At 33.2% G+C, this 22,233-nt stretch overlaps 1 long non-coding RNA gene across 3 annotated transcripts in view; it reads left to right on the forward strand.

Annotated features, from left to right (window-relative positions):
* Window positions 1-22,233, forward strand: part of LOC119603039 — a 153,768-nt gene that overhangs the window by 2,875 nt on the left and 128,660 nt on the right. For all 3 annotated transcript variants that reach the window (XR_005231387.1, XR_005231389.1, XR_005231388.1), the window contains exon 2: window positions 18,978-19,660. This is a non-coding gene — a long non-coding RNA (uncharacterized LOC119603039). The remainder of the gene's footprint in view (window positions 1-18,977; window positions 19,661-22,233) is intronic.

A 22,233-nucleotide genomic window follows, 5' to 3' on the forward strand; every position in this document is an offset into this window, starting at 1 on the left:
ATCTGTGTACCTGTACCTCTTCAATAACCCGTACAAGACAAAGTCCGAAACCCTGCCCTGTGGGCTACTGGTTCCCGTTGCACCTCTGGTTCGACCCCAGGTCAAATCATTCCAAGGAAATAACATGGATATATTTGACACCACCAGTTTATAGTCCCGACTTGTAGCACCTGTTTTTCCCGGATTTCAATCATAATAGGGAAGATCGTCAAGGTAACATGCCATAATATGTTGAAATCAGTTTTCAGAAGTTCCCAGATGTCTGCGAAATCCAAATCTTTAATAATTCTATCAGAGATGCTTTCGAAAAGTTCACTATTTAAAATCAGCCTAATCGGACCAAAAAAAATTAATTAATTAAATTAATAACTCCCTCTTCAATTTCGGTATTACTAAAAAAATTTGGATATATATACATATATAAATCTAATATCAATAAAAATCGTATTACTAACTAAAATCGGGATCCAATATAAGATTCATTTCTGAAAATCAATTAAACGAACATAAGTCATTGGCGAAACACCATATCGCGACAATGTTTAGACCGAATTTTTGTTTGTTTTATACATAAAAAATTATTCACAGAAAATTTTCTCGATCAGTCCATAATCGATACTTCAGCAAAGTGCTTGTAATGGAACGGCTCAGCCATGTACAAAAATTGCCACCTGATTTCTTCATTGGAGATTGAAGGGGCGATGGTAGACCGTTCTCAAGGCTACCCAGTGGTTGAAAAAGACCACCGTGAGATAGGCCAACCCGGCAGGTACTCACGTAAAGCACTTCGGCATTCAGTCCATAATCGCTAATAGCTCCAATACAAAACCTTTTTATTAAAATCACTTCATCATTAATAGCTCACGCTTAATAACGGTATCGGGATAAAATTCGACCTGAAAATATTTTTTCCCCGATCGGTCCATAATAGACTATAGCTCCCACAAAAGATCCATCTCCGCCCATCATGCCCTTTTCAAACAGAATTTGTAATAACTTTTACAATTTTCAACCGATTTCTGTGTGTTTTAAATATTATATGTCTTGAACAAGTATACACTATCGTATTTTTAATATATTCTTCGTACTTATACGAAAGGTAATATTTGGATTTTAAATTAATTTTCCAATTGGGTTTTAGTTGTTTTCTTTATATTTGATATTTATCATTTTATTTATCTGAGATTAATTTCGTAATTAATTTTCAATTGTTACATGTTCTCGTATACAAAAAAATAAAATACATCAATCATATTATGACTAAATTGAATTTAAGACAATTTAATAAAATAAAAAGAAAAAAACAAAACCAAATAATATTAAAAACCAATAATGTTAGTTTAAATACAGTACATATTTACTTTTATTGTTGCTGTGTACATAAATATATATCTTCACTGAAATGGCTAATGGTCCAAAATAACAAAGTACCAATATAAAAGATAGTATATCGAGCATTTAGGTTATAAATTATACATATTACATACATCTTCTTAAGATTTCTAATTAAGACAAATTACATCCATTTTACATTAAGCCGAAGAAATAAATATCTACTTATATATATATTTACAAAACCGAAAAAGCAACAAATATATAAAGTCCTTAAAAGTAATATGCTCTATTATGAGTATACAACGGAGTTGAGAAGTCCTTATATATGTACATTGAGGTGGCACCTAATACATATTTCGAAGTTTAAAACTTAAGTGAAATTATATTTAACTTAAAGAGAACATGGGTTCAGTACCGATTCAGTACGACCAAACACGTATTTACATATATGTTCGGTGACCATTTCGGTAATCCTCTACGTATTGCAAAGTGAATCCTGGCGCTATTTCATCATATTTATCAGGTATTTTGCTAAGTGCTGATTTTCAAAATTTCCCATTTTTAAGGTCCGTTATGGTTTATATTGTTTTTGAACGACATAGGGATATTTTTTCGATATTTGCCGTATTGTATATAAAACATAAGCACTGTCATGTTTTAATTGATATGAACAAGAGACATTAAATATCTTTTTCTGTTAGACCGATTTTGACCATTTGCAATAAAATTTCAGATCGTCTTAAAATACTTTAGTGGGTCCAACCAATTCTTTTGATACGTTTGAAGGGGTTTATTTTTCAGTTTGTAACATATGACATATAGGCCATTGGCCTTTAAAAAGGCCTCTACTTTTTTGAAATAATAATGTGAATAACGACAATTTTTTTGTTTTTGTGTCGCAACTATTGTCAAACCCATGCAGTCCTGGGGAAAAAGAGTGCTACAAGTACCTCTACATAAACTAGTGGTGTCAAAGGTATACTCGGCTTTATCTTGGAATGATTTAAGCTGGGGTCAGGTACCAGCAGGTACCACGGGAACCGGTATTCCGCAAGGCAGAGTTTTGGACTTTGTCTTGTCCCAGTTATTCGAGAGGTCTTCTCGGGGTGCGCGTAGTAGTTTAATCCCAAAATCGCGGAAAGAGAGTGCTGGTTTAAAGGTGATACATGGTGATATCTATATTTCTAGATAAGTTCGGCACTGATGCCGATAAGACAATATATAAACCTTAGAGAAGTGACTGTGGGGCTAGGCGTTGGGAATGAGGTTTTGTCAAATGAATAAGATACGGAAGAATGAAGAGGTATGGGGGTCTCCGTGTCGGATGTTTTTCTCAATGAAAGTGTCGGATTAATAAGATGGTTTAAATGGTGAGTGATATACGGTATCTTCTACAAGTGACAGCATTGAATTTTCCTTCCTTGTGGAGGAATGTTTAGTGTTTACTCTGCCCATATCAGACTTACGATAGTGAGTTCTCTGTAAGAACTTGTCTTTGGCTTATTAGATGGATTCGTATTTCGGTCTACCGATTATGTCTCTAGGTGCTGTTGCCGAATCAACAGAGGTCATCCCTTCTGCGAAAGTGATGTTATTGCATTTCGGAAGTTAAGCAACGGGTCAGCAATGGCCAGAGATTAGATAGTTCGAGCAAAGTGCTTGTACTTGGACCGGCGGAACAACATAGAAAGTATAAAATCAATACAAATTTCGAAATAGGGCGTACTATTACCTAGAAATTACTTTTTAAAATTAAATTACTTTCTTTGCAAAATTATTTACATACTTAATTTTAAAAGGTTTTTTTAAGTATTTACGGGAATTTCTATTAATTTGTTAATAGAATAGTCCACAGACTTGTCTGTAGGATAATCCATAGACTAGTCAAAAGTCTAGTCCACTGAATAGTCAATGCCTTTTCCACAGTTTAGATAAAAAAAATCTAGTCAATAGAATAGTAGAACAAACAAGTTCATAGACTAAGTAGTTAATAGATCAGACCATAGAATAGATATATGAACGAGAATTTTAGGCAGGAACTAATTTTATGGGAACTTCTTGAAATTCGAAAAAACGCATGTTTCTATCTAAGTACAAACTAAAAAGCGCTAAATATAGGATCAGCATTTTTTCTCTCTGGCAATTTTTCCAAATCCTGAGTATAGACATGTGATATATAATAGGTGTATTCTATTACTATTGCTTTTGTAAAAAGAATAGAAAAAAATAATACATTTTTTTTGCAATGTGGCAACAAACGTATAAAACTGTATAAAATGACTGAATGACAGACATAAACAACACAACATAAAACAACAATAGTGTCATCAATGTAAATATTGTCTGACATACTTACAAAAAACAAATAATAAAACTTTATACAATAGCAACAAATATACAAACATATACTGAAGAAGTTAAAAAAAAAACAATAACAATAAAGGTGTGTTGTTGGTATTCATACATATAATACACACATCTATGACGACAATAATAACAACAATGTATGAAAAAAAAACAGGAATGAATAGAGTAGAGAACAATAATAACATGGCAACAAAGATTATTTAGTAATGGCGTCTGTACAAATGTAATAAAACAAACAAACAAACATACATACATACGTAAAAACAACTAAATACACAAATATACATACATACATGTATAACTGTGTATCCATCCATATGTATGTATATTTGTGTGTTTTACACAGGAGTACTTCTATACGTATGAGTATTTTTTTTCGAATTGTTTTTTTTATTTACATACACATGTACGTACAAATGTAAGGATATGTAATATAACACATTATCAGCTGTTAACAATTATTAGGTTTTTTATTAAATATTTATTCATGATACAAACACTTAATGTATGTTAATATATGTATATACATACATACATGCATACATAGTCAGGTATCGTTTAAAATATTTATTACGTATTTTTATGAATGCATATTGATTGAAATGGGAACACTGGAGAATTAATGTCCTGCCCAAAAACTATTTTTAAATAGTTACATTCTTAATAGCATCATATCATGCATTTTATTATACCCACCATTAAAAAAAGGGGGTTCCGGTTGTAACAAATTTTATAAGGATCGATCCATCTTTCAGAAAATTAGTTTATTGGCAAACATGTTTATATACATACATAGATAAGATAAAATCGGTGTATATGGCATTTCTAAGAAATATTGTAGAGTTAAATAATGTAGAGTTCGGCCCATAAAAATTAAGTCCTTATAGAAAGCCCACTTCTAAATATTACTCTGATATTGAAATTCCTGAATGAAAACGATGTACTCGAAGGATTTCCAATCTGAATTCTCTGATGATAATAATAACATATAATTCCAACAAGGATGAAACAGGAGGAATGATGAAAAAGGTGAATAACAGGATAGCCAAGCTATCGACCACCAAAAACGGTTATCAGGACACAGAGGAGGTTGTTAAACTTGGGTCAGGACAGGACACTTCGAAAAGATAACTATATCTTCCGAAAATCTGGGAACAGACCCAAGAAGAAAAGGTTCTCCCCGTCTTCAAATGTACTGTCAAAGGCCAGACATACCTTTAACGAAATAGTCTCCACTCAGAATCCTAGGAGTGAGAGAGGCAAAACCAAGTAAGCTATCTTAAAAGAAGCCCCTACTAACGCAGAAGAAAAAGCTTGGCGCTGAAAAGGAAAGAGCACAGTCATCTTACGCTACGGCGATAGATACATCGAAGTTCAAAATTCCAATTGCTCATTACAATAAGGTAGAAGATCTGGTCAACAATAACATAGTAGTCCACACAATCGCTTCTAAGAGCAAACATCCAATAAAAAGGGTAAAAGCAGTTCCAGCAGGGCTGTAATGATCATGAGATTGGCATATTATCAACGTATTTGTATCCTGAAGAACTTGGCAGAAGTATCCCTCCTATATGTGACGGCGCTAAGCTAGGCCTGGTCAAGAAAAGAGAAGGTGTAATGATCATGAGGTTGGCATCACATCAAAGCACTTGCATCCCGAATAACTTGCGAGAAGTATCCCTTCTACCTGTGACGGAGCTAAGCTAGGACTGGTCAAGGAAAGAGAAGGTGTAATGATCATGAGGTTGGCATCATATCAAAGTAATTGCATACCGAAAAACTTGGGAGAAGTATCCTTAATACCTGTGACGGTGTTAAGCTAGGACTGGTCAAGGAAAGAGATCTTCGTACTGATCTCCTCGGTGAATCAGCATCCAGGAAATGACTCCTACTCATAGAGTGCATTGTGTTGGAACTATGAAAGTATGTTATGGGACGGAGGATAGATGGAGTAGTATTTGACATTCGGAATCTTAAACCCATTCACATTGCAAGTAACAGGAACGACTTCTGGGGGAAATTTGTTCCACAGTATAACTAAAGAACGAATTCTCACTGTAGTGCATTATGCGATCCACTACGTCAGTCGACCACAAATGGATGTGTTCTTGCTGAATGACGTCTGTTACGTGTGCATATGCGGGTTTCGGAAACAAGTTCCCTAATTTCAAAACAATCGAGTGTAGTATCGATAGAATAGTGAAACTAAACCCACAATGCGACCGTGCTCCAGTGAATCAATAGAGTTAGATGCGCTACTGTCACCGACAAGTACTTTCGCTCTCTCCTGTACACGGTCGAATTGCCCCAAAATTGACTTTAAAGCACCGGCCTATACATTGGATAAAGGAAATGGAGAGGATATGGACGCAAATGTGAAAATGCTCACAAAAACCTTTATTAAATCTTTGGATGAAAGTTGTCCTCTACGAGAGCGGAGTTCCGTCCAAAAGAAACTATGGGTAACAGGTGATATTCGGAATCTTAATAAGACTCTTCCCAAATTTTTCATCCAAGCACGACGTTAAAAGTACTGAAGTCTTTTTTGGTATGAATATGACAGTAAACTAGATGAATATAAGAAAATCATTCGAAAACCAAACGAGATCGAAGATCAAAAAGTTGTTATCCAAAACCTATGTATACGGACAGGAGTTTGGGGGATATGGATGAGACCATTAAACTCCTGATGGACTCTCATTTCCCATATGGTATAACGGATATTATAGAGGAATCTATACGGGAAGAAGGAGAGGCTATTAGGTGCAGTCAGAGTGATTTCAATCACAATGCCTAATGAAGGCATTAAAACTTTCTAGTCTTACACTAGATATCTTTAACAAATCGTTAAGTAGTCGCGTTAAAGATAATGTCTTCTAGAGCAGGACTATTACAAAGAAGGTGGTCAATAGATTCCTCGTCTTCTTCATCTTGACAGCTTTTACAGAAGTCATTATGGGGCAAGCCAAGACTTCTTCCATGATTTTCAAGTATAGGATGCTCCGTAATGACAGTATTCAAGTTGCTGAGGGGATACCTATTTATGATGTTATTATGTTGGGTCTTCCATCTCGTCTCCGAAAGTACATGGAAGTTGTTTATCTATCCGTCGTTTGTATAGTTTGAGCTGGATTCTGCAGCTCGCCATCCCTTTTAAAGGGTAATCTTGGACTAGTATTGATGTAGTATATACACCTATCAAGGATTTGATTGCGGCTTTAATATCGGTAAAGATTTGAATATGTGTGTTAGCTCGATATTCTGTAATATCCAAGTTAATATAGTAGACTACATTAATTTTGAATCATATAAGTTATTCTGATCCTGAATTCAGTGATGAAAAAGCCATCTCCAGCTCACTGTCCTTTTTTGGATCTATATACGGAAAGGTTCCTTGGGAGCGACAATCTTCCAGTTCCAATTTTCCGAGATAATAAAACCTTAGTTTCTTTGGAAGAAGGCTTTGGGAGTGCAGTAATCGATATTACCTGGGAGACTAGATACCTCCTCTATGTATAAGCCTTGCGTGTCCGTATGGTTTGCTTTCAATCTGAAAGTAGTGGTTGTTAGCCTAGCCAATTTCTTGGCCAATAAGTCTGTTTGAATCCAGCTTAGCAACCATAATGGAGACTTAATCGATGGTGTTATCAGGGATCCTATCAAAAGGATTGACATTCCCTCTAAAATATCGTCAAGGAGTAAGCAGTTTAAGTACCTGTATAGCGATTTCCATGACTATATATGTATAATATAATCGATTTTATAACCTCCTCAAAAATCCAGTTTAAAAGTTCAGCTTAGGCAAATGTAAATTACCGTTATGGCCTTGTTTATCCGCACAATGTTGTGTTTCCCGGATAGTTTGGTATTAAAAACAACTCTTTAGCAAGCAACGCTTAATCCCAAAAAAAAATCAGAAATTATCTTTTATTAAATGAAAACTGTTGTATTAGCCATATTTTCTTGGGTGTAAACATTAGTTTTTGTAATACAATTTTGAAAAGAGTTTTAAAGCTTAGTTTTTGTTGTTTGTATCAAATAAATATTTAATAAACTACAAGTATCGTATTAAATGGGTGTGTTTGTCTGTATTTAGATGAATTTTATGCCGGATTAATTTTTGTAACTTTTTTTCTGTAATACTAATACTAATGCAAATAAAAGAAGGGACTACATAAGTCCTGTCAATATTAAATGTCGATTTAATAAACACAATTACAAAAAAGGTTTAATCAAAATACACATATTGTTTAGTATTTAATACATGTGTGTGTGTGTGAGTGTGTGTTTGTGAAATTGGCTGGCTATCCTTTGCTGTTTTAAAATATGCTTAAATTTCTAAACACAGGCACTCCAATAAATAAATATATACACAAACACATTCTAACATGTACGTATGTATAAGCAAATATGTGCATGTGTAATGTGACACATTTTGTATTTGTATGTTAGTAGAGTATTTAAACATGTCCTTTCTGTACTTTCCTTGATAACAAAATTCAAGGATATTTAATATTGTGTCCATAATGATGACAGTCAGCAATTTATATTTTTAGGCTTGTTGTGAGTGGGCTGGTGTGAGTGAGTGTTTGTCTGTCTGTTTATGTGCATATAGATCCTAACAGTTTTATAGGGAGTCATTGAGTACTTTTTTGTTACCCTAGCGGTAGGTCATTCATCACTTTAGTGTCTCTAAGTAATCTATAAAGTAGCTATAAAACTAAAATATTAAAATGCCGCATTTGTCGTTTTCGAGGAAAAGGTTCCTATCTTTTATGAACTACAGAAATCTCTGCAGACCATTACAGAGAACTTGGACAGAATGCAACTGAAAAACTCCCAGAATATACTTAATATTTCATCATGATAACGCTAGGCCACATGTATGGAAATAAAGGAAGTTATGCCTCAATTGGCTTAAAGTTCACACCTTGTCCTTTTCCACCATTGTTTGCCACGATCGAAACAAGGTAATTGAAATAGATTTGACAAATGGATGTGTTCTTTCTGAATGACATCTGTTACGTGTGAATATGCGGGTTTCGGGAACAAGTTCACTAATTTCAGAAGAATCGAGTGTAGTATCGATAGACTAGTAAAACTAACCCCACAATGCGATGGTGCTCTAGTGAATCACTAGAGTTAGATGCGCTATTGTCACCGACAAGTACCTTCGCTTTCTCCTGTACGAGGTTGAATTGCCCCAAAATTGACTTTAAAGCACCGGCCCATACTTGGGATAAAGGAAATGGAGAGGATATAGACGCAAATGTGAAAATGCTCACAAAAACCTTTATTGAATCTTTGGATGAAAGTTATGCTCTACGAAAACGAAGCTCCTGCCAGAAGAAACCATGGGTTACAGGGGATATTCGGAATCTTAGTAAGACTCTGGACAGAATGCAACAAATTCGTTTGAAGTGAGTATTGGCTGAAAAACTCCCAGAATATACATAATATTTCATCATTATAACCGTGGCCACATGTATTGAAATATGGGAAGTTATGCCTCAATCCCCTTATAGTTCAGACCTTGTCCTTTACCACCACTGTTTGCCACGATCGAAACAAGATATTTGAAATATATTTGATTCGTAAATTCTATAAACTTAGCTTATTCTGTAGCCAGGTGTTATAATGTAATTGGTAGTGCAAATCACTAATTCGGAAAGGCCATTCCGAACTGCAGGGTACTTTTAGTCTTGTATGTAGTGGCACTAACAAACAAAATATTAGTGATGGCCTTTTACTTTTCATAACAACATTTACATGTTGTAAGTTGAGGGTAAAACAACAATTTAGAAAATTTATTAAACAAAAAAAAAAAAAAAAAAAGAGAAAACTTACAAAAATATAAACTAATAGAAATGGACACACCCTTTCGGAATGTGGTGTGACGATGGTGTCATTGAATAGTTTACATAGTTTATTTGTAGGTACAATGTGTGCAATAATATCAATCGATGTATATATGGGAAACTCATATCTTAGAAAGTTGAAGAGAGCCAGACCACATACCGCAACTTTTGTCATTCAACCTTTTGAGTTTGTTGGGAAGGGAGAGAGAGAAGAGTATTACTATTTTTGTCTCTCACGAGATCAAAAGTTGAGACACAAAAGTTGCTCTGTGTGAATTGACACTTAATGTCAGTATCTTAAGTTTGAAACCCCACGTTTTGGGTCTATTTGAGACGTTATGATAGCGCGAAGATACCTTTATTTATAAGAACTGATACGTAATTTTTTACTATAAAAATTATATAAGTAAATGAAATTTTAAGAATTCCCACCCTGGCTTCCTATAAAATCAAATGCTAAAAATATAGACTTTTGAAATTGAATATATTAATTTTAATTGAATGGTTTACAATTTCCCAGAATTCTCAAAATTTCCAATGATAATAATGGCCATATCAATATCAAATTTTTTTAACAAAGTAATGAAATTATGTACAGCAAAATTAACTGGAACAGGGTAAAATTTATTTTTGGAAATTTACTAAGGATTTGTAAAAGAAAAAATTTATAAAAAATTTATGTAAAAATTCTTCAGAATTTAGTCATACTATCGATTTGAATTCGAAGCCTTTTTTGAGATCCTTGAATATACGACTTAAATATTTCATCGAAATGTGACAAGAATAAAGAACAAATTATAGAACATTTGTATTTTAACAAAATTGTAATGAATATTTCTGCAATTATTAACTAACGTTAATTGAAAAAGTTTTCCTGGGGGTATATTTGTCCAACAGTCTGGGAGTTGTAGTTCAATGCTCGATAAATTAAGTTTAAATATAAATTGTAATATGACAATAACATTATCATATTGATCATTCTTTGGTTTTGACTAATCTACAATTAGGTTTTGTAAAAGATCTGCTCGAACATAAAATCATCCGGTCCAACATGGGAACGGCCAAAAGATGCAATACCCAAATGCAATATATGTCTGGATTCTCTGTCCGGTGCTGTTGACATCTCAACAGATGTCACTGGTTGATGCTGGATTCCTGAACACGTTGAGTTTATCTTACTCTTCGCGTAGTAGGTTGGGGAATTTTCAGGTTGACATTCGGTAGTTGTCTGTCATTCCGTAGATCGTTCTTTATGATCTGAGAATGGAACTGATGTAAGTTGGTGAAAGATCGGGAATCGGCACGACGGGATACTAGTACTGATTTAGTATACCTCTTACTTCAGGGAAGTTCTTGGTGCTGTTGCCATCTCAACAGGATGCATATTGTTACATGCTACGCGACTAATGGTTAAAGCCCTCAACTCAACTTGCCAGAGCAATTATTGGATTCATTTGACTTGGAAAGTCCTACATCCTTTGTCATATTATCTTGACATATAAAAGAATCCTGATCTATTGTCTGGGTATTTCGGACTACCAAATATGTCTCTAGGTGCTGCAGTCGAAGCAACAGAGCCTTATGGTGTGGTTGTGCGACTGAGGGACGAGAAATCTGCCTGAGCGGATCGCTAGAGGATGATAACGCAACGGCGTTGCTCATGACAACGTATATACCTGGTGGTCCATTTAGGAGTTCAATCGAGATTGTGGATTTATTGGGTGCGTTTGTTAGGGTTTCGTTATCCGTCTTTTCTGATTCGGTCGGCACTTCTCCCTATGTCGGGGTAGTATTGTTGCTACTTGTCATTCCGCAAAGTGATCACTTGGCAAGTGATTAGATAAATCGAGTGCTCCATCAAAGTGCTTGTTCAATTGAAGTCACTCGAGGGCATCTGGTAGACCGTTCTCAAATCTACCCAGTGGATGGAAAAGACCACCGTGAAATAAGGCCGTCAAAGCAGGTGTCCACTTTAAGCACTCAGACATTCTTTCGGCTATTGTGAAATTCTTAGGTATTATTCTTGATAGCGGGTTTTAAACCGATTCTATTCTACGGAGTCATAAAACTCAAACTGTTTACTTCTTGACAAAGTACTAAGGAAAATGTCAATCCTTATAGCAGCTTCCCTGAGAACAATTGGAGTATGTTCAGACAAACTGTAGGAACACGCGAGTATTAAAGAGGAAATAGCCAGTATCCCAGTTAATATAGATTATTTCACTCTCAAACCCTTCTTCAGAGAAATTTCAGTTTTACTACCTCCGAAAATTCTAGACGGTAGTGTATATACTGTCGGATTCAAAAGAGGAGAGCTAGTTGAAGTTGGTATTTTCCTCTCTGGATTCGGATTCCAAATTAATGTTGCCCAATACAAAGATCAGAAATTGGCTATTATTATTGGCTACTAACAGAATATCGAACAGAGTTATTAAAATCTTCTGCCTAACAGTATGGCAGGACATTCAACATTCATACCCAAATCGGTATGGGGATTCGATGGATTATTATGTAGCTGAGGAATAATGCCTGACATGGCCATAGATCTCTTTTGTGGAAATCCGCTGAAAGTCAGTCATCGAGAGAGAGAGAGAAAGAGATGGATTCCCAATAGGACCAACATGTGTATATCTACGTCCTGAAAACCTTACCTAGAGGGCTCAAATCTTCCCACATAATAGGTCCCCTTTCAAAAACGACTTTAAGCGTTAAAGTAAGTTTCTGTTTTATAGGACCCAAAATCTCCCTACAAAATTTGCGGTTCGGTCCACAAACAAAATTTGCCAAATTGATTTATTATTAGAAATTAATTACTCTCTCTTGAATTCTTAAGAGTTTGATTCATAATTGACCCCTTAGATTGCAAGAGTTATGTATAAAAAAAATTCATAAATTCACAATTCTGTTCCAGTCTACTTATTAGAAAACACCCATAATCTATGTAAATTATTGCAACATTTAGTCAAATATTTATTGATTTTTTGCTATTTCTTGGCATGTAATACAAGTGTATTGGAAAATATGAATGTATAAATGTCTGCAATGGAATACATACAAACGTTTATGAATGTCTGTAATATATAGAAAGTTCTTAGTTACAAATTTATTCAAATTATCATTTATGATACCTATTGTAATAATAACTAGTAACAACTACTACAATAATCTCAATTACATACGTACTTACATACATTCATATCTACGTACATTATATGTACATCGAGTAGAATAGAATGAAAATATAGATTTCTATTCATTACTTATGTACATTTATTCATTGAAATTTTGAATAAGAGTCTAATTAAATTAACTGGCTTCTATGTAATCATACCACATACATACATATAAACATATTTTAAAGCAATAATAGTTTTGTTTTGAATATTATTACAGGAGAATTGAAAGGAGAAGAGAGCTTTCAGAAATCAATTCTTAGAGAATTAAATTATTAAAGTTTTATTTCTGGCAAGTTAACTATAAAAGTATACATTTTGTAAAGTTGTATTTGTATATAAATAATAAATTTAGACATCATAAGAAATTAAGCACGCTCACATATATATTTTTTGGGAAAAAATTTTAACTGTTTTTTGTATAAACAAACTTTTTATAAGAGATAAAAAGGACACATTCAGCCTTTCATAAAAAATTAAATGAGTTACGTGACATATGATGCCTGATGATGATACAAGGCATAACAAATGTTAGGCAAAACATTAGGGTGTGTTTTTTATTCTAATACGATCAAGAAGTTCTTTAGATCAAAGCTATGTACTTTTAAAAGCTCTTTCCTCAAATATAATAAATAAATTATCCTCAAATATAAGTATTAAACGAAGTTGTCCACTACATAGGAGAAACCTTCGTTAGCAAACTGTATAGACTGGTGGTATGCAATGACATCAAAGGCGCCTTCAATAACGTGCCCACTGATACTCTTATCCAATTCTTAGACTAGTTTTATGTTTACCGGGTGCTCTGTTACTGGATCAATTATATGCTAAGGAATAGATGGATAAAGGACTTAGTTCTATCTACAATGCAGACGATGTCGTAACACTTCTTAAGGGAAAGGATCCAAATTACTTATGTAGAAGAGCTGAGGAGGCTCTGAATACGGCCTTGAGCTAGGCTCAACCGAGAGGCCTTAATGTTAACCCGGCGAAGACGGAAATCTGTTTTTTTCACAAGAAAGACAAGTATACTGAACCCTGTTACCTGGGCAAGAAGATACCGGTGACAGACAGAGTTAAGTACTTAGCTGTAATCATTGACCGGAAATTAAAATGTAGACACCACATTTAGGATAGGATCAACTAGGCATATCGAAATGGGATCTTAGTCCTACTATGATACATCGGTTTTATAAAGGGGTTATTAGTGTAATATGTATCAGTATCAAAATACTACAGGGAGTTCAGCGTACATAATGCTTGGGTATAAGTGGTGCCATGAGTACTTCTTCAACCAAGGCTCTGGAATCGTTGCTAAATATTCCACCCATATTTAAGATGTGAGGCGGCACTTACTGTCTAAGGGCTCATAACTTTAGGCGAACTGACCAAAAGCGCTTATAGGACACGTTATCAATGTATACTGGATACGTGGACGTGTCTGATCGCATACCAGACACAGAATATGTTGGAAAATTTGAAACGCTGATCCCAGATAGAATATCTTGGTCAAGCGGAACATAAGAGCAAATACCCATTGGAATTAGTTGCTACACGGATGGTTCTAAATTGGGGAACAAAGCGGACCTGGATTTCTATATTGAAGATCCAGAAACAGAAATATAAAACCGTTTTCCTAATGACAACACACGCTTACAGTCAGAAGTCCGAGCAATAACAGAATGCGTAAATTGGATTATAATAAATATGGCGCCCACAGGGCTTAACCTATTTACCGATAGCCAGAAGACAATTAGGGCGATATCAGATGATAAAGTTAAATCTAAGTCCGTATTGGATTGTAAAAAAGTTCTAACCGTATAGTCTCCCAGAGGTAAGATATACATTATATGGGTACCAGGCAAGTTGTCGGCAGGGAGTAGTCGGCAACGAAAGAGCGAATGCAATAGCTATAAATGGAAGGGAGCTCGAGGTAGTTAACCTGACGACCGCAAAATCATTTGACGCAACGAGGGCAGAATTAAAAATATATGTGAGAGAAAACCTCATAAGGCCTCTTGGAATAATGAAACGGGTAGAACCGCAAAGAAAGACAGCAGGACGTGGTTAGTATGATGGTATGTATTATGAGAGGATGCACAAGATTACGGGCACATTCATACAAAATTAGACATGCGGATTTAGCGCACAGCAGGTCCGATAGTGCCCTAGGTGTATATCTTCGGATTTGATGTAGATACATACACCTATCAGCCTACCATCTTGATTTTAGTAATTTTGTACTTAATGTTCTATTGACCCCGCTTCGGATTGATTTAAGTATGAATTTCACAATTCAATTTTATGAGTGGAAATGGTTACGTTACGAAGTATTACGACTACGAATGAGGTATTACAGTGAGTGCTTCTACGTCATTACCAGTTGAATAAACAAGTCCATTTAGTCAATAAATCAGTGCATAGAATAGCCAATATACTGGACATTCTATTGTATCTCCTAACAACAGAGTAGACATAGTATTTTGGCGTTAAACAACCGAGAGCCAAATAATTCATTTTGTCAGTTTGTATATTAAAAAAAAAATTTTCCTTGTCCTATTACTGATCCGACTCGTATCCCCCGAAAAAGCAAAACACACCACCCTAATGTTTATATATAGTGTAATGCAAGGCCACAAAAAAAGAGTTAACTTTAACTTTAAAATTAAAATCAAATCTAAAACTAAACAAAAACCTAAGCTCATATGTACTTATATGTTTTAATTGAATATTTGTTTAACAAAAAACACTAAATAGGATTTAAAATACAATTATAAAATAAAATACAAAAAAGAAAATTAAAAACTAGGTTAAATAAAGGGATTAAAGAAAGAAATGGCTGTTTAATAAAACTACTTCCGGTTATTACAATTTCCTTTTTTTTGCCATGATTTAATAAAATAGTTTTTCCAACTTTTCTTTTCATTATTATAATTTATACTATTGTATGTGTTAGTTTTTTAAATATGAAAACCACAAGTACTTTTTATTAAAATGTATGCCAAAAAAAAAAATATATATATATTTATATACATTTTATTTAAAACAATCCGATTAGAACAACTAACTACACCTTGAAATTGTAAACATTTCACAAAAGTTTGTTTTATAACGTTTTTTATTTTATTTTAAACTTTAAATACTCGCATTACAACTCAAATTTAGTTTGATCTCAATCCTTTTGAATAAAGTTATTTTTTAGCATTTTCGTTTAAAATAAAATGTGCACAATTTTCTTAGAATCTGAAAACGGTAGTAAAAAAACATTTAAATTTTGGCAGTGATTACAATGGGGCTGCGATTTAATCTGTTTGAGAAAAATATTTTAGTAATAAATGTTTAAGGTGGAAAGAGGTAGCATATGCTTTGTTTAATGTTTGTAGTCTCGAAAATTAATAGATCTATTTCAAACAATAACAATTTTGAGCCGATGTAAGCAGCTGCCCCTTCTTGTGGTTAAACGACACGCAATTTTTAAATATGTTTTGACAAAATCAATGTCTTCTTAACCCAACAAACAAGCCTATGTATATTTGCGCGACCGATATTTGATCCAAGGACTTATTAGATGAACTTTCAGGGAAAATTAATCTTTGAGAGGGAAAATGAATTAAAGATCGAAATTTGTATACACTCGTAGAAGTTAGGTAGTTAGTTAGTTAGTTAGTCAGTTAGTCAGTAGTTAGTTAGTAGTTAGTTAGTTAGTTAGTTAGTTAGTAGTTAGTTAGTTAGTTAGTTAGTTAGTTAGTTAGTTAGTTAGTAGTAGTTAGTTAGTTTAGTTAGTTAGTTAGTTAGTTAGTTAGTTAGTTAGTTAGTTAGTTAGTTAGTTAGTTAGTTAGTTAGTTAGTTAGTTAGTTAGTAGTTAGTTAGTTAGTTAGTAGTTAGTTAGTTAGTTAGTTAGTTAGTTAGTTAGTTAGTTAGTTAGTTAGTTAGTTAGTTAGTTAGTTAGTTAGTTAGTTAGTTAGTTAGTTAGTTAGTTAGTTAGTTAGTAGTTAGTAGTTAGTTAGTTAGTTAGTTAGTTAGTTAGTTAGTTAGTTAGTTAGTTAGTTAGTAGTAGTTAGTTAGTTAGTTAGTTAGTAGTTAGTTAGTTAGTTAGTTAGTTAGTTAGTTAGTAGTTAGTTAGTTAGTTAGTTAGTTAGTTAGTTAGTTAGTTAGTTAGTTAGTTAGTAGTTAGTAGTTAGTTAGTTAGTTAGTTAGTTAGTAGTTAGTTAGTTAGTTAGTTAGTTAGTTAGTTAGTTAGTTAGTTAGTTAGTTAGTTAGTTAGTTAGTTAGTTAGTTAGTTAGTTAGTTAGTTAGTTAGTTAGTTAGTTAGTTAGTTAGTAGTTAGTTAGTTAGTTAGTTAGTTAGTTAGTTAGTTAGTTAGTTAGTTAGTTAGTTAGTTAGTTAGTTAGTTAGTTAGTTAGTTAGTTAGTTAGTTAGTTAGTTAGTTAGTTAGTTAGTTAGTTAGTTAGTTAGTTAGTTAGTTAGTTAGTTAGTAGTTAGTTAGTTAGTTAGTTAGTTAGTTAGTTAGTTAGTTAGTTAGTTAGTTAGTTAGTTAGTTAGTTAGTTAGTAGTTAGTTAGTTAGTTAGTTAGTTAGTTAGTTAGTTAGTAGTTAGTTAGTTAGTTAGTTAGTTAGTTAGTTAGTTAGTTAGTTAGTTAGTTAGTTAGTTAGTTAGTTAGTTAGTTAGTTAGTTAGTTAGTTAGTTAGTAGTTAGTTAGTTAGTTAGTTAGTTAGTTAGTTAGTTAGTTAGTTAGTTAGTTAGTTAGTTAGTTAGTTAGTTAGTTAGTTAGTTAGTTAGTTAGTTAGTTAGTTAGTTAGTTAGTTAGTTAGTAGTTAGTTAGTTAGTTAGTTAGTAGTTAGTTAGTTAGTTAGTTAGTTAGTTAGTTAGTTAGTTAGTTAGTTAGTTAGTTAGTAGTTAGTTAGTTAGTTAGTTAGTTAGTTAGTTAGTTAGTTAGTTAGTAGTTAGTTAGTTAGTTAGTTAGTTAGTTAGTTAGTTAGTTAGTTAGTTAGTTAGTTAGTTAGTTAGTTAGTAGTTAGTTAGTTAGTTAGTTAGTTAGTTAGTTAGTTAGTTAGTTAGTTAGTTAGTTAGTTAGTTAGTTAGTTAGTTAGTTAGTTAGTTAGTTAGTTAGTTAGTAGTTAGTTAGTTAGTTAGTTAGTTAGTTAGTTAGTTAGTTAGTTAGTTAGTTAGTTAGTTAGTTAGTTAGTTAGTTAGTTAGTTAGTTAGTTAGTTAGTTAGTTAGTTAGTTAGTTAGTTAGTTAGTTAGTTAGTTAGTTAGTTAGTTAGTTAGTTAGTAGTTAGTTAGTTAGTTAGTTAGTTAGTAGTTAGTTAGTTAGTTAGTTAGTTAGTTAGTTAGTTAGTTAGTTAGTTAGTTAGTTAGTTAGTTAGTTAGTTAGTTAGTTAGTTAGTTAGTTAGTTAGTTAGTTAGTTAGTTAGTTAGTTAGTTAGTTAGTTAGTTAGTTAGTTAGTTAGTTAGTTAGTTAGTTAGTTAGTTAGTTAGTTAGTTAGTAGTTAGTTAGTTAGTTAGTTAGTTAGTTAGTTAGTTAGTTAGTTAGTTAGTTAGTTAGTTAGTTAGTTAGTTAGTTAGTTAGTTAGTTAGTTAGTTGATATATCATAATAACGACTTAAGTATAAATATTTGTAATCGGTTCATGGGTCAATTTCGGAAATTATTATTGTATTGTATATATCACCTTATATTTGCCAAATTTTCCTCTTTCAAACATATTTTATCTATGAATAGCTGATATTTTTAAAATTATAATTTTCTTAATTTTAGCATTATAGACCAAAAATGAATTGTTTGCATTTGCTATCGTTAATAAGCCTTCGGTCTTGCCCGAAAGTATGACCTGTTCAATGAACAAAAAACACTATTCATTCTTTGTTACAAATTCCTCAGTCAACTCTTATAAATTCAATACAATGTTTTATTATTCTTCGTTGTTTTTTTTTGTCAAACATTATTGGCAAACACTTTAAGGCAGCTTTTGTGTTCAGTGTTGTTTAACCCTGAGCACTTGAGGGTTAAACTACAAGGTTGCCACAAAAAAAAGAAAACCAAAAAAGGTCAGGCCAATAAAGTATAAATACTTGGACACATAAAATACATACAAAAAGCATTAAAAAATCCAAACTAAATAACCACAAAATGGTAACAACAAACAAGTTTATACTTTGCATTTTGAAACTTATAATAAAAAACATCATAATTTATATAAATAAATTACAAATATTTTATTTTCTTCTTTTTTTTTCTTTACAGATCGTTACTTTCTTCTTTTTGTTTGCAAAAAATACAACACGTGTATAGAACATGCTGGCTGTTACGAATATAAAAATGCGCAAATAAAATCTAACTTCACAGGTTCCAAGAAGGAAAATTGTATGGTTTTGTTTATTGCTAACAGGCATAAATCTTAAAACATAATCATCGCAGGTTGTGCGTATCAAGTGTATCTTTCAAATTACTTTTATATAAAATCATAATAAAACAATAATAAGGTAGAATCAGTAGAAAAGTACGTTCTCAATTTTACATGTCTTGAATTGTCACAAAAAAGAAAATTAAAAAATATAAAGAAAAACATCAAATAAAAATTATTGAAAAATTTTTGTTAAGAAAATAAAATTGAATAATTTGAATCAAAAAGATTGTAAAACCAATAAAAATCAAAAACAGGATACAGAAGTGTGGAATGCTGTTTGCGTGTGCCGTTCAAGAATCATTTCATGATATTTTTCGTGGTTTTCATTTGAAGATTTTTAAGTTTTTCTCTTTATAGTTCTTTTTTGTTTGACTTAACAAGGCAGAGAATTGACAACTCTCCCTACTGATTCTACCTTTCTATGGTTGTATCATGATATAAAATCAACAAACTAAATTTTCCAAACAAATCGAAAAATAAACAAAAAGAATAGAACGAAAAAAAACATCTAACGATCCATGTATGTATTTGACATTTAAATCATCATTGCACTATGGGCTAAACGTAGTTTGGAGAATTCCAGTTGATTAGGTTATAATTTTAACAAGTAAAATCATATATAAAAACCATGGGTTGTAAATTTAATGTTGATTTCGGACGATTGCGCTGTACGTAGTTCATCTAAAACGCAAACGTCTTTATCTAACAAATTTTAGTTTCAATTGAGTGAATACACGTGCTCGTTAGCTAGAACGTTGTGGCCTCATATGGACACACATAGAACTATATTGTTCTCTTAATGGTGGTCTGATTCGGATGGTTCTATAATTGCTTGATATATAGTCCGTCTGCTGCCACAATATTCATACGGTTGTGGAACGTTCGATTTGGTTTTGGAGAACTGTTCTTGATATGTCAAGGACAGGAACGTCCATCATTGTCTTTATTGATTTCAAAACTAATGTTGTTTGGAGTTGGAAAAGAAGGACATTTATCGAAAGTTGTTCATATTTTTAATGAATATATTTTGAATTTCCGCGTTTCTCAGATATCTGTTCGCCCTTCAACAATTTTTTTAATGTTTAAGAACGATCTATTATCAGTCGCTACCAATCCAACATATTGCTTGGATGATGGCAGTAATATTTTGATGCCAAAAATATGTATTTACAAATATGAATATAAACCCGATACTTCCTAGATTTAATTCTCCATCCAAACTCACTCCCAACGTCTAGAGATACGAGTTTGATATATATTTGTTGGGTGGTGTGTGAACATTTATGGATTTGATATCATTTCGATTTTGGCATTAAAATGTTTGGATTTTTTGAGACGTTGCAAACCCATCTACGACCTAATAACAATATCCTAAATAAAATGGAATATAGTTTCTTCGTATGGGTTGCTTGAACGAGTCCAAAGAAGAGCTGTAGTCTTATATATGACGAAGTTGTCACTAGTTCTTTGGATTATCTGGAACATCCTTTAACTCGAATTTTAATCAGGATAAATTAGTAATCTTGTATTCAAACCGAGGACGGGTGTTGTAATGGACTACTTCACTTCACTTAACGAATTAGGAAAACGCAATAAACTAACTTTATGTAGGATGCCTAGCCATGAGGGTCACTCTGGCAATGAAAGGGCAGACTGCAAACCTAGCAAATAGAGGCAATTAATTGGCCTTGAGCCCTTCTTTGGCATTCCCCAAGGATACGCGAAATCTAAATGTGTAAAATATGAATTTGTTCGACATTGGAAAGCAAAGACAGACATATCGTTGTATAACGCTGTCAAAGGGAAAATTCCAAATGCTACTAGTCCTTAATAAAAGCGATCTTAGAGTGCTTACTGTATTACTTACAGAAAATTGTGGTCTTAGATGCCATCAATTCACTATAGCCAACTCTATAACCTAAGAACATATCCTATTTCCCCCAGAGCTAAGATTTTGGGTGCTGTCTTACTAACACCAAAAGACACTTAATCTCTCACCAACTAAAACAGTTAGCTTTATGCGTGAACTGAAGCTATTATGGTGAACCAGCGGTCTGCACGAAAGATCCACATCAAGGTCGCAGTGCATTGTGCCTCTTCAATCTAGTCAAATCAAAACCGAGCGCTTTAAGTCGCAACACAAGAGTCCTATAACTACGTAAGGTTCTTATAACGTACATAACTAGATCACAGAATTTTAATTTTGCAAAATATACCTAATTACCCATTCTGAAGGTTATCTAGCTGCCAGGTATCTGTATTCTTTTGAATATTCCAGAACTTCCAAATTTGCGTTTTATAAGGAGCACAACATTACCAGTATATGGGAATATTTTGATCGCCCAGGTTCTAAAAAGGATTACATGTGACTTCTTTTTGGGCTGAGCCTCCAGTTAACATTCCAAGCTTTTCCAACATCTAATTAGGAGTTAATTCTGTGGTTCTATTTTAGGGATCCCTGAAGTCCAAGTTCAAGACTTAACTCTTGACTCTTGTGAAGCTTCATTCAAGTTAGTCCGATAACTACAGATTTATCTCATTCTATTTTGTCCATAATATTGGTCAGTGTTGTAAAGCTTTGGGAATTAATACCACTATTTCATTTTATCAATCCTTAGGAATGTTCCCCAAAACTTAACTAACTATTGTAATATTTGTTATGATTGAAAATACTCCTGACAACGATATCTTTTGGTCGCTATTTTTTGGCTCTTAAGGTGGAAGTTCACAACACGCGTTGAGGCGGCAACGCGTTTTACGCTTTTCAAACATTTCGCGCTTTGCAAGCTGCAAGTTACACATCACGCGTCATTTTTAACTTTTTTAATGTTTTTTAAGATTATTGTTGGTGAAATTTATTTCATTGTAGTTTATTGTTATTCTACACACAACAAAATACAACCCTGATCATCTGCCGACGCGTCAAAAGTTGCTGAACTTTTCGCGGCAGGTGCGTTACAAACTACAGTGTGTAACTTGTTAAATGAAAATACACTATTTGAACTTTTTTTGAACTGTTGCGTACTTCACCTTTACCTGTCGAAGTACTTTACGCGAACAACTGTCATGGTGTTGGTCTTATTTCACGGTGGT

Source organism: Lucilia sericata, unplaced genomic scaffold (assembly GCF_015586225.1).
Source record: "Lucilia sericata isolate MDLA Ls3-8-SP2 unplaced genomic scaffold, ASM1558622v1 Contig000271F_arrow, whole genome shotgun sequence".
NCBI lineage: Eukaryota > Metazoa > Arthropoda > Insecta > Diptera > Calliphoridae > Lucilia > Lucilia sericata.